The following is a 12,128-nucleotide window of genomic DNA, read 5'->3' as shown; positions in this document are numbered from 1 at the left end:
AGAAGAAAACTACAGATTAAACATGATCCTGAACAAAATCTTGAACTTCAAATGAAGAAACACTGTCTGGACACCAGCAGTCTCAAAGTTGAGGAGCTGATTAGCGCTGAAATGGCTATAATCTCCTTTTGTCAAAGGAAGCGGTTTGCTGATGAAATCTCCTGTTTAACAAAAGGATCGAATGTTAAGAGAACCAGTCACATTTATAAACTTACTCCCATCCTGGAAGAAGGTGTGTTGAGAGTTGGTGGACGACTCAGTAGAACTGCAATGCCAGACGAGAGAAAACATCCTGTTATTCTGGCCAAAGACTTCCACATTTCTAACCTAATCCTTCAACATGTCCATGAAGCAGTGGGTCATGGCGGTCGTAACCACATGTTATCTAAACTGCGTCAAAAATACTGGATTCCAGGTGTCACAGTACCTATAAGAAAAATTGTGGCTAAATGCATTGTGTGTCGGCGCGTAAATGCCCCACCAGGACAACAACAAATGGCAGACCTGCCCCTACACAGAGTAACTCCTGATGAACCACCATTCACATATGTTGGAGTGGACTATTTCGGACCGTTTCTGGTGAAACGTGGAAGGACTACCGTAAAATGCTACGGTGTGATATTCACATGTTTAGCGTCAAGAGCCATTCATATTGAAACGGCATCATCACTGGACACAGACTCTTTTATCAATGCCCTTCGTTGCTTTATTGCCAGACGTGGTCAAGTAAAAGAACTGCGATCTGACAACGGCACCAACTTTGTGGGATCCCATCGTGAGCTGAAGGAAATGATAGCAGATTGGAATCAATGTCGTATACACAATACCCTTCTTCAAAAGGGCATTAAATGGACTTTCCATCCCCCAGCTGGCTCACATCATGGAGGTGTATGGGAAAGACTTATAAGATCTGTGAGAAAGATTCTTAATTCCACCTTAAATGTACAAAGTCTTGATGAAGAGAGCCTCAGGACTGTTTTATGTGAAGCTGAAGCTATTTTGAATGGCCGTCCTATTACAAAGGCTTCTACAGATCCAAATGACCTTGAAGCACTTACTCCAAACCACCTGTTGCTTCTTAAGACTGCACCATCATTACCACCAGGATGTTTTCAAAAAGATGACATATATGCTCGTCGCAGATGGAAACAAGTCCAATATATGTCAGATTTATTCTGGAAAAGGTGGATTAAAGAATATCTTCCACAACTGCAACAAAGACAGAAATGGTGCAAGCCAAAACGAAACTTCATGCCAGGAGACATTGTGATCATTGTTGATGATTCCGCACCACGGAATTCCTGGATAACTGGAAAAATAGAAGAGACAATCCAGGACAAAAGGGGATTTGTTCGTCATCTTCGGATCAAGACAAAGACTGGATTCTTAAACAGACCTATAAATAAAGTCTGTCTTTTGCAGGAAACGGAGAATATTTAACATATTGGACTGACTGGATAATCTTTAAGTGACCTACTCCTTTTATTTATGGGTTATTAACTTCACAGATGGTGAACCACAAGTAGTAGTACTGATGCATGTTGCACTAAAGGGTGATTGACATGTTTTATGAACAAGCAAATGATGTAAGACTTGATTATTTTGTAATTATTATTTAAAAGATAATAATTAGGGGCCGGTATTGTAAGAGCCAAAGTCAATGTTTATGTTTTTCCTTTTTGTTTTGGTGGCACAGGTGTATAGCTTTACCTGCGTCTCAGGTGATGGTATGTGGGTGTGGTCACAGTCTATTTACGTGGTGTCTGTGTCCGCAGCAGGTGTGTTGGGTGAGTGGTTTGTGGGCAAACTTTTCTGTTGACCGTCATTTTTTGGCACACCAGTTAATCCATGCGCTAGTTGTAAATTGATTGAAAGCGCAAATGTTTGTTTTTGTTTTGTTCTTAAAATAAATGCGCAAAGTACAAGTACGACTCATTATGGATTATTGGAGGCGCGTCACAGGGACACAACCAACTCAGCCGGCCGCGGCTTTATTTACGGATGAAAGTCGCAACACAGCGAGTGGTAAAATAAAGATTTGACCTCAGTGTTCCTGTCTATTCCTAACATATTCCTAACATGATAGCTGCACTTTAGAGCTCTAAAACTGGAACTGACACATGTTTAAACTCTACATGTTACTCAGTACATTCAGTTCTGACACTCGCCCACAGTCCAACAAAGGAAACATGGAGATCACATCAGTTTGTCACCAAAGTCGAATTATTAGGGCAACTTAACCTGTTATAATCTCGTTAACTCATTAACTGATTAACGTCAGCAATTATTTTAATCACAGTTTTTAAAATCATGATTATTGTGAAAGTGCTCACTGGCTCTGAATATAACAGCCATGGGTCACAGGAGGGATGTTGATCAGTGCTGGCTTGAAATGGGCGTCATTATGCGTCTCAGCCAATGGGAGCATTGAGGGTGGGCCTAATACTACTGCAGCGCTCACATGACCCAGGACAGAAAGAAAGGGGCGGGGACAGAAACATGGAGACAGGTACAGATCTTTGACATGTTCATTTTAAACTGTTCCAGGAGGCAGTGTTGATACAACTAAAGTTATCTGTTGTTGAAGAAGTCGGTCTGAGGAACGTTCTTAGGATCAACAAATGACGGCATGTATGAGCCTCAAGACGCAGCATCACAAGAAGAACACATGAGCTGTAGAAAAAGGAGAGACTACGAAAGCCACGGCGTTACAACATGAACCAGCTGTTGGTCTCTCTGGACACTACTGGGCGTGGCTGGGTAACCATGGTTACCTGGGAGTTACAGAAACGTGCAGAACATGTGATTCATGTTGCACAGCAGTGGGACATTTGAAATAAAGTCAGCACACTCAGTACAGATAGTGCATCAAATATGATGCTGCTGCCAGACGTCTGCCTTTGAACACGTCCCTGCATCGCCCACAACACCAAGGTTGCCATGGCAATCACAGCTAACAGGGACAAAGTGCACAGCTGGAAGCCTGCAGGTATATTTAACATGATGTATTTCTCAGTGTCCTGTCGGTGTGTGAGAGACAAACAGCCTCTGTATGTGTGTGTAAATACAGCATGAATATGTAGAGGACATGTTTGTGGATATAAGTAAATGAAAGCTCTGCGTCATTTGAATCTTCTTGTTTCTGTTGCAGGTCTGTGACTGAACTTCTGGGAGGAGAAACGTTGGTTTCATGCTCTGTGATTCTGTGTTTTGTCATCTCTCTCAGGTGATGGAGAGCTCAGATGATGACCCCGCCTACGTGGTCAAATTCAAGTCTACATTCAGAACAGACCTGGAGACACGCAAGCAAAATGCCAACATTGTATATGTGAAAACTGCTGCTGGAGCCAGATTCAAGGAGCTCAAGTGTTTACCCAGATCTTACTGAACTCACTGCAGGAACAGAGGGTTGTTGGAGGGACACCTGTGGAAGCAACAACATCCGAGCCACCAGAGAAGAAGTTGGCCCTGTTGGTGCTTCATCAGAGTGTGAACAGGAGGAAGACTCAGCTGAGAACAGTGTGGTGGATACAGAGCAGAGCCCACCATCAGTACAGAGGCCTGTCCATTAGAGTGCTGCTCCAACATGCAGCACATGTACTTGGCCACAGCTGCAACATCTGTACCTGTGAAAGCTTCTTCTCTGTTGCTGCTCATATTGTGCAGAAGAAGAGAGTTTCTTTATCATCAGAAAATGTCAATGAGCTTGTGAGTCTTAGCAGCTGGCTCGGTGCAGAGGAGGAAGAACATGTCAGTCAGAGGAAGATAAATGCAGTTCATGTTGTCAACTCAACCTGGACTGTTGAAAGAGTTTTTCTTTGTCTGGTTTCTGACTGAGATTCTCCAAAGGAAATCCAGCACAAACACACACTTCACACACTCAAAGTCCTGCACAGTAAATGAGCTGATGAGCGTTTGTGCTGCTGCCTGATAACAGAACAATAGTTCTGCTGCTTCCTGTTCTGGAAACACACATTTATAAATGTTCACTTGCTGTTGATCAAAGGTATGTTGGTGGCTCTGGACGCTGAGGGAACTTTGTAAAAAACTAGATCAAATGTTAACGTCCTGGCAGAGGCAAAGAACTTTGATTTGATCTTTGATTAGATTCATGTTTCAGCTCAGACTGACAGAAATATTTGAACTGCTGCTGTGTTAAAGGGAACACTGCTGTTAGAAAGCACCTGATCTGTTTCTGCACACTGAATGTTGCACTTCTCATACTGCAGTACTATTAAAATAAGTACACAATGCACTACTTTTGAACTCATGACTGAATGTTGCTGTAACAAAACCATTAATGTGATTCAAAGTGTTCATGGTTTCCCAGCACAACAAATGATTGCACAAGTGTGACTGATCCACTTTCTAATGTGTGTGTAGCCCACACTGTGTGTCACTGTGTCACAGGTGAGTCTGTGTGTCCAGGTTCTATGAGGACAACAGGATATAGTGACTGAGTCCAGCAGCTTAAAGTCTGACTCCATCCTCCATTTAAATAACTCACAGCAACAACTGAATAGCTTTGCCTTTGTGTAGCTGACACTTCATTTTAATCTCCTTCTATTCTGGTTCATCTGGTCTCAGTTTCTATAAGCACACAGGTTTCATCAGGACTCTGTGACCTCAGTAATCTTTGCTGGGCCTTAATGCTCTGAACAAAGCTGCACATCACAAAACTAAATAGAAATGAATCAGTCTTTCATTCTCACTGCTGTTTGACTTCAGCTCTCAATGTCCCACCATAACCCATGGAAAGAATTACTGTCCATCCAGGCTGCTGAACATGGAGCTGAAGAAGGTGGAGTATTGTGAGGGCTGATGGAGATGATGATGAGGAATCCAGGAGCAGTGGGTGGATGGCAGCATCAGCATGAAGGATCAGTGTGAGAACACATCATCATCCACAAAGGAAACCGGTCTGAGTGTCTGACGCTCTTGTTAGAAAGACGCAGTCCCAGCAGTTAGCTTGTCTGCTAGTTAGCTGAGAGCTAACTCACTTGTACATTGAATACCAAACTGTGTAAACCAGGGGTGTCAAACATATGGCCCGTGGGCCAAATCCAGCCCTTGAGATAATTTCATATGTCAAATATTGATGAATTTTCAGGCTTGCTGATAATCAATGTGAGCAGGGCTGAGATGTTATTCTGATGAGCAAACCATGTGGCCAAACACTTTAAGAGACAGACTGGGATCATACCATTATGTGAAAGAAGACATGTCCCATAGACAGCAAGGGTAGTGGTAGAGACCAGTACACAGAGAAATGGGAGCTGTACTGAAATGCAAGCGTGTCAGGAAAGAGTGAAAAGGCAAAATGAGCAGCATCTGGCTGCATTTCAGTGATATTGGAGACCACAAAGCTGAGTGCAACATTTATACAGGAGATATACAGGAGACGCTGAGAGTAGAACTGATAAAATTAGGAGCTGGCTAAAGTGAGACCCATTTTTATTTCCACCCATTTTCCACTGTGGAGGACAAAAGGTTTCAAACTGGTCCAGGTCTTAAACCTCACGTGTTCTTCCTAATAGCAGTAAATGGATAGAAATAAGGCTTTTATGAAAACACTGAATAAAACTTGCTGCCTTTAAAAAGACTAAATGTACAGTTCAGTATTGAACATGTGGAGCAGGGAAATTATTTTACTGCTATTGTTAAGTAATTGTCATCATTACCATTGCATTAATAATATAATCTGGAGTTTATATTGCATTCAGAGGTTTAAACAGTGTGTCTTTCAGAAAGGCTAAAAGTCACAGGCTGACAGGAAACAGGCTTGCAGAGAGTTTGCAGAAGTGAAAGTTATTTTGAGCAGCAGGCTAAGACGAGGCTTTAACAATGTAACAGATAGCTTTAAGATGGCCTTAAGATGTTATGCATACAGTTATTATGTTAACCTTGTATTTCAGGTGCAGTTATGACTATTTTATACACAATGCATATCTGTGCTTATTAAAGAGTTGGAGCTCAGTCAATTAATTGGAGGTTGGAAGCTTTGTTCAGCGCGATGTCCGGACAATCTATTGTGCAAGTGACTTGGAGCTATAGAAGGAATTGCAGTACATGCTTACAAAACACTTATATCAGGTCATTTTTATATTAAGGTTTTAGTAGAGGTTCTTGATTAGAACATTTATTTAGTAGATGACATATACATAGTCTCAGTTAGGTTGTAACACATAAGGATGAGCCTCTGGTCTGGTGAAAGGTCAGAAGTGCAACAGGTGAATTGAGAAAGAGCATTTGAGGACGAGACACAGACAGTTAGTAGGTGAAGAGGTGACACAGAGAGCATGTGAGGTCGTGACACACACACATGAGTTAGATTTATTTAGAGGAGAGAGAGATTAGTCATGTCTGGATTGTAACGGCGAAAGTGTCTCGGTAAAAGAGGAACCGTCCTTGTCTTCTCGGCAAGAAAGAGGAACTGAAAGGTTGACCGGAGGAATCGGCCATGAAAATAGAAGATGATGTTCTGTGTTAAAAGTCATTGTGGTGTTGATCTGATCTATGTATAAAATGTATCTGTGAAGGGGCGTCAGTAAATCAAACCCTGATGCTATAAAAATCTGTGTATGCTTTGATTAAGTCGAAGACCACTTGCTGTCTGCGTACAGAGTGTTCTTCCCACACGTGTGTATTCATTAAAAATCATTGTTTGACCAAGATCTTCTGGACCAATGGTTGTTTGTACTCTCCTTCCTCAATTTTTGAACCTTAACATTTTGGGGGCTTCGTCCGGTGGTTGAGGAGGGAGGATTGGAGGTGTAGATGGTGAAATTCGGTGGTCCGTTGTGGTCAGACAGGCAGGCGTGACCCGGCAACCAAACTGAGGAGACAGGCGCCTTTAAAAAGAGGTAGGCACAGGCCTGTTGATTTTATCCGAAATGTGCTGAATTGGATGATAAAATTAAATGTCTATTCAGTAAAAGTTGCCGGTAAATGTCTGCTTTGATTTTGATGAGAATCTCATGACAGTACTGAGGATTTAAAAGCAGTTGGACTGCTGGTAATGATTGAATGCGGTTGGACCGCTAAAAGGATTTAATACGGTTGGACCGTGGAAAGCAGTTGGACTGCTCAATGATTTTAGTATCTTAGGGAATTTGGTTATTTTTTGGTTATAAGGTTGGACCTGCTTCAGTCTTACACTTTGTTGGGTGTTTTACTGTTGTTCCAGAATATTATAAATTACTCAAGAACGCCAGTTGGACTGGTAAGAAGCGCAGTGCTCAGAGGTAACGCTTGCCAATGCCAGGGACGCTTAGGCATTGTCCTCGAAGAGGGATAGTCAGTTGGTCACTGTGGAGCTTGGGGCACTCCAGAATAACTAGTGGTTGGACCACTTTACCGTTTGGAACGGTAATCTGCGCTTTTTTGGGCAGCAAAGGTTGGACCTTGGGTGTTGGACACTTTTAAATTGAGTTAGGGATTTTAGAGATGAGGCCAGAAACTGTTGGACAGATACTGGTTAATTGATTACAAAAAAGTTGGACTTTTATCGGTTGGACCGTTAACTTAAATTTGTCAAAATTGGTTAGGCGCTAAAGCTGACAGATCTGACAGTGGTTGTAAATATAAGACGTCTTTGTAAATATAAGAGATCTCTGTGTGAAAGGAGTCTGAGGCAATGCTGGAGCTATTTTTAGACGGAGTGTGTGTGAGTGTGAAAGTGCAAATTAGTAAGCAGTGAACTGTTTAAACCATAGCTGGTTTTACAAATACTGCTGCAAATATTGTTGAATGTGTGTTTAAAATGCCATTTATGTTTATTAGAGGACTATAAATAAAGTATTGAGTTGCCGTAGTGGATGTATAGTAATTGACTGAGTTTGGATGTAGATATATAAATATATTGGGTGCACTGTATATACTTAAAACTAACATACTACTTCTCTCCAGCAGTAGTTGCTGGTGTGTTTTATTTTTTCAATTTCTTGTGTGTGCTGTGAGAATTAATAGAGGTTTCAATCGTTTTTTCTTTGTTTTTGTTTACTTGCTCTTTTTGATTATGACAAGCATGTCTAAAATACGCGTGTTTTGATTTATATTCCTCAACTCTGGTCACAGTTTAAGTGTGTGAATGCGGTGACTAGAAGGTTTTGAATGATGAATAAAGGTGTGAGAGGTATTTCTTTGGTGATGTAAAGTAGGATGTTTTAAAGTTTGAAAGTGTTTTTAATTTAAGAGATGCATGAGTGATGTTATAAGAGTTTGAGTTTCTTTTCTTTCATTTTAAAAACACATAAGTACATACACTTGGTACACCCGTTTACTCTTTGACTTTATTAAAACAGACGGTGTATTTGAGTTTGAATTTCAGTAATTGTATGTTAATATGGTAATTTAGTTTTAGGTTAGGTGAAGGAGATGTCCGTCTCTGCGTCTTGCAGGAGTGAAAGTGAGCACGTTGAAGGTTGTGATGTGAATGCTGACAAATGCAAAGAATTTAGTATATTTAAAAGAGTGTGTGCGTGAAATGAGGGTGTATTGTTTTTACATGAAGATTTAGTAGAACTAAAGTAGAATGTTACAAACAAACAGATAAAAAAGTAAAATGAAGAGAGAAAATAACTGACAATTACATTAATGAATAGAAAACACACATACACAAAGTGCCATATGTGAAATTATTCTAGGAAAGAATCTGAAGGAGTTAATATAAGATGCAATGAAGGAAGCAGCTTACACTCATTTAATTTCCAGAGCCAGTGTGTTCCCTCCCCTCATAGCACCCCTGCCCACTTGGCCCCCGTATCAGGCGAGTATGGAAGGCTGGATAGCCCATGACGGGTAAGATCCCACCTCAAAACCCTGGGACAACCTAAGGCAGGCACAGTCACGATTACTCGGCCTCACTCAGTCCCTGTGAGCTCAGACTCACGGGTGAGATGAAGTGAAGAAGACGGGACCTCAAGGGTAAAGCCGCTGGGCTAAGGCGGAGGTGGAAAGTGGCAAGTGGAGCCCTAACTTCTGGCTGAGGACAAGGAATGCTGCTATTCAAGGTGGGAACTTAAAATTTGGGTTAGCAAATTGGGGAAGGAGAAAGTTGACTGTTTAAAGGCAAAATTATGAAGGAGTTTGACACACTGCAAAAGCAACATATGCAAATTCACATACACAAACATAAAATAGGTTTGAGTTTGAAATTGAGGAACTCAAAGAAGCTATATGACAAAGGGAGTGAGTTATGAAAACAAAAAGTGATTAAAGTAGTTTTAGATAAGAGTGACTTAGAAGTGCTCTCGTACTGAGTGATCAAAACCAGTGATCACTGTAGAAAGAAATAAAATAATTTAATAAGGAGATAATGTTTAAACATATGTTTCTCTTGTTATGGCAACTTCTTGAGAGATGACTCAGTATGCAAATTAGCTGAAGTGAGTGGTGACGGAGGAGCTTCCTGTGTGTGTGTGTGACTGAGGAAGTGACTTTCAGAAGAGGAAGCATAGCAGAGAAGAGAAGTGCAGATTGGGGTAGGAAATTTATAGTTTAGTGATTATATGTTGTCGTAAGGGGGTCTTATGCTGAATTTAAGTATGTTAAAGGGGGTGATTTTTGTGTGCAAATTGTGTGGTTTTAACAAGACTTTCGGTGTATTGAGGAGGTGAAATTATGTGGTGGCAAAACTTTTGTGTTTAAGGTTGTTGAGGTTGTTGTGGTGATGGGTTGATTCTGTCAGTTAGGTTTGGGTTGTGGTTGTTGTGTTTGTTTTTAATAGAGGGAGTTTTAGGAAACATGGACATGTCTGAGAGGGGCCCATTATTTTGTAACAGTGCACTTAAAGAAAACCTGTCAGGTGATTTTGTTTTGTGTTCTCATGAGCTAATAATCAGCTCTATTTTTTTTTTCATTTCTATTCTAAGCAGGCCTGCAACAGCGCTGACAAATTCTCGGGGAGAGCAAATATAAGGGGGGCTTTCCAGATTACAATTGGCTGAGGAGAAAGCTACCTGTGGGGACTGATCAGGTCGTAAGTCCCTGTCCAAAATTGTAGGATTTTATGAGAGTCAATCCAGCCCAAAAGCATAAAGAAATATTTTCCTATGAAAAATAAAAAATGACTGAGCTCATTTTGCTGAGGGTGGAGAATCTGATCAAGTTGCGCTAATAAGCTCCACTATTAGCAAATATATGGTGTGACTGCATGTGAGTGAGGATGAATAAATGTGGACAAACAATTGGCTTTTACCAGAGGAAATTTTTGTTTTGTTGACTGGGGTTAGATTATGGGATTATAGTATATTGTTGGGAGAATGCCAAATGTTAAAGGGGAAAAAATTTTGATGTAACTCAGTTACCATTAATTGAAGAAAACACATGACTGATAATTGTTCTGTTTCAAGTTTATTTTTATGACATAGATTGGATCATGAGTGGGGAAAAACTGAGCATTTTAAGTTTGTATTGTGACACATGAAATGTGTCAAAATAAAGGGGGGATTTAGGGTTTAATAATTTAATTGTTTAATAATTTAGGATCATTTTAGGACTTTTGTGGTTCTTATTATGCGTAATTATGTTTGGGGGGTTTGTTGATCATTTGGGTATGGTAAAACTGAAACTGTTATTTTTATGTTAAGGTTAAAGGATTAAAGTGAACTGAATCCTGTTTAGAAGATACAATGCCGGTTTTTCAAAGCTGTGTACAAATCTTAGAGGGAAAATTAGTGAGGGTTCTAGGAGTAGAACAGGTTTGATTTCTTTTTTGATTTCTAGAAGAAGTGGTTATAATGTAGGCTAAATAGAAATGATTTTTATACATATTGCATTTTTTGATATGAGTTATTGTAGGATTGCACGCGCTTACAGACACAGAGTCCAGAAACACACATGACAGTATTGATTCCAGGCAAAAGGCCTCAAATTCATTTAGCTTTTAACTGAACTTAAAGAAGGACCAAAGAGGAAGGAAAGCATATATTTTGGTTAAGTCTGATAAATTAGAATTAGAAGGTATTGTTACATTAAAAGGAGCAAAATGAAATGAAAAAGGCTATACCAAAAAACAGGTCATAACATAGGAAATGTGAGGTTAAAATGAAGTTAGTGTTAACACACAGGAGTTGTTTTTAGGCAGCATTTAGCTATGATGAAATGTATACAGGAGTAATTGCTTATATGCTTAAACTTAATTGATTAAAGTGGTTGTTTTTCTTTTGGAGATTTTAGTAGAATAGGCTGGTTCTAATGATTTTTTGTTAAAAAGGTGGACAGTTTGTGTAAAGGATGTTGATGATCAGATAAGGAAAATAGAGCGAGCAACCGGACTTGAAAGCAGCGCTTAAAGAGTTTTAAAGTGATGAGTAACGTTGAAGAATATATAAATATAAGTCAATAAGTTAAAGAAGATAATTAGGATCATGCTTTTGATTACAGAGTCCCAAATAGGATAAGTTAGGGAGATGCACGAAAAGGTGTTTTGTTTCCTTTGCAGAAGATCTCGGCGACCACAGGAGGGGCGAGGATCCTGGAGATATCGAGGCATGAGGAACCACCAGAGAGGGACAGAGAAAACCTAAGCTTACACATGGAGTGTTCTCGAATGGGAGCTGGTGTTTATTACTGGACCAATTAGATGACATGAGGTTGTCTGATTTGCTGAGCGAGGACACAATGTATTGCGACCTCTGGTGTGCCAGAGGTCGAGAGAAGGAATGTGGAGCAGGGAAATTATTTTACTGCTATTGTTAAGTAATTGTCATCATTACCATTGCATTAATAATATAATCTGGAGTTTATATTGCATTCAGAGATTTAAACAGTGTGTCTTTCAGAAAGGCTAAAAGTCACAGGCTGACAGGAAACAGGCTTGCAGAGAGTTTGCAGAAGTGAAAGTTATTTTGAGCAGCAGGCTAAGACGAGGCTTTAACAATGTAACAGATAGCTTTAAGATGGCCTTAAGATGTTATGCATACAGTTATTATGTTAACCTTGTATTTCAGGTGCAGTTATGACTATTTTATACACAATGCATATCTGTGCTTATTAAAGAGTTGGAGCTCAGTCAATTAATTGGAGGTTGGAAGCTTTGTTCGGCGCGATGTCCGGACAATCTATTGTGCAAGTGACTTGGAGCTATAGAAGGAATTGCAGTACATGCTTACAAAACACTTATATCA

At 40.1% G+C, this 12,128-nt stretch overlaps 2 protein-coding genes across 2 annotated transcripts in view; one reads left to right on the top strand and one right to left on the bottom strand.

Moving 5' to 3' along the window:
• LOC309702270 (uncharacterized protein) overlaps positions 1-12,128 on the top strand; it is a 253,656-nt gene that overhangs the window by 181,727 nt on the left and 59,801 nt on the right. The gene's annotated exons all lie outside the window — the stretch shown is intronic.
• Positions 1-12,128, bottom strand: part of LOC309702394 (protein NLRC3-like) — a 166,745-nt gene that overhangs the window by 117,727 nt on the left and 36,890 nt on the right. The gene's annotated exons all lie outside the window — the stretch shown is intronic.

The sequence above is a fragment of the Aulonocara stuartgranti genome (genome assembly GCF_965226115.1).
Source record: "Aulonocara stuartgranti genome assembly, chromosome: 3".
NCBI lineage: Eukaryota > Metazoa > Chordata > Actinopteri > Cichliformes > Cichlidae > Aulonocara > Aulonocara stuartgranti.
This window is presented reverse-complemented; position numbering and strand designations above follow the sequence as displayed.